This window comes from Carlito syrichta, unplaced genomic scaffold (genome assembly GCF_000164805.1).
Source record: "Carlito syrichta isolate Samal-C Ts95f unplaced genomic scaffold, Tarsius_syrichta-2.0.1 Scaffold308060, whole genome shotgun sequence".
Lineage (NCBI taxonomy): Eukaryota > Metazoa > Chordata > Mammalia > Primates > Tarsiidae > Carlito > Carlito syrichta.
The window spans coordinates 178,218-178,683 of record NW_007252156.1 but is presented as its reverse complement, the minus strand read 5'-3'; the positions used below and the strand labels follow the sequence as shown (position 1 = coordinate 178,683).

At 47.2% G+C, this 466-nt stretch overlaps 1 protein-coding gene across 1 annotated transcript in view; it reads left to right on the top strand.

Moving 5' to 3' along the window:
* The window catches only part of SULT1C3 (sulfotransferase family 1C member 3), a 100,820-nt gene that overhangs the window by 63,187 nt on the left and 37,167 nt on the right, over positions 1-466 (top strand). The window lies entirely within an intron of this gene.

The window sequence follows — 466 nt, the reverse complement described above, 5'->3', positions numbered from 1 at the left end:
GGCAATTCACTCACCTCGGCCTCCCAAAGCGCTGGGATTACAGGTTGAGCCACCAAGCCCAGCCTCAATTCTTCTTAAATTAACCAAAGTTTAATGCAGTCTCAATTTCACAATTTAAAATATCATTAGGATTTCTTTGTTGTTGTTGTAGTTTCTTTTTCTTTCCTATTCTCTTTTTCTTACTTTTTTAATAATATGAAAAAGCATTGATTAATAAACACATAAGAAAACCTGGAGAAGCCGGGCTCGGTGGCTCAACCTGTAATCCCGCGCCTTTGGGAGGCTGAGGTGAGTGGATTGCCTAAGCCCGCGGGTTCGAGACCCGCCTGGGCAGCGAGACCTCATCTCTACAATAAATCAAAAAATCAGCCGGGCGTGGTAGTGCATGCCTGTAATTCCAGCTACTTGGAAGGCTGAGGCGGAAGGATCGCCGGAGCCCCAGCAGGTCGAGGCTGCGGTAGGCGGA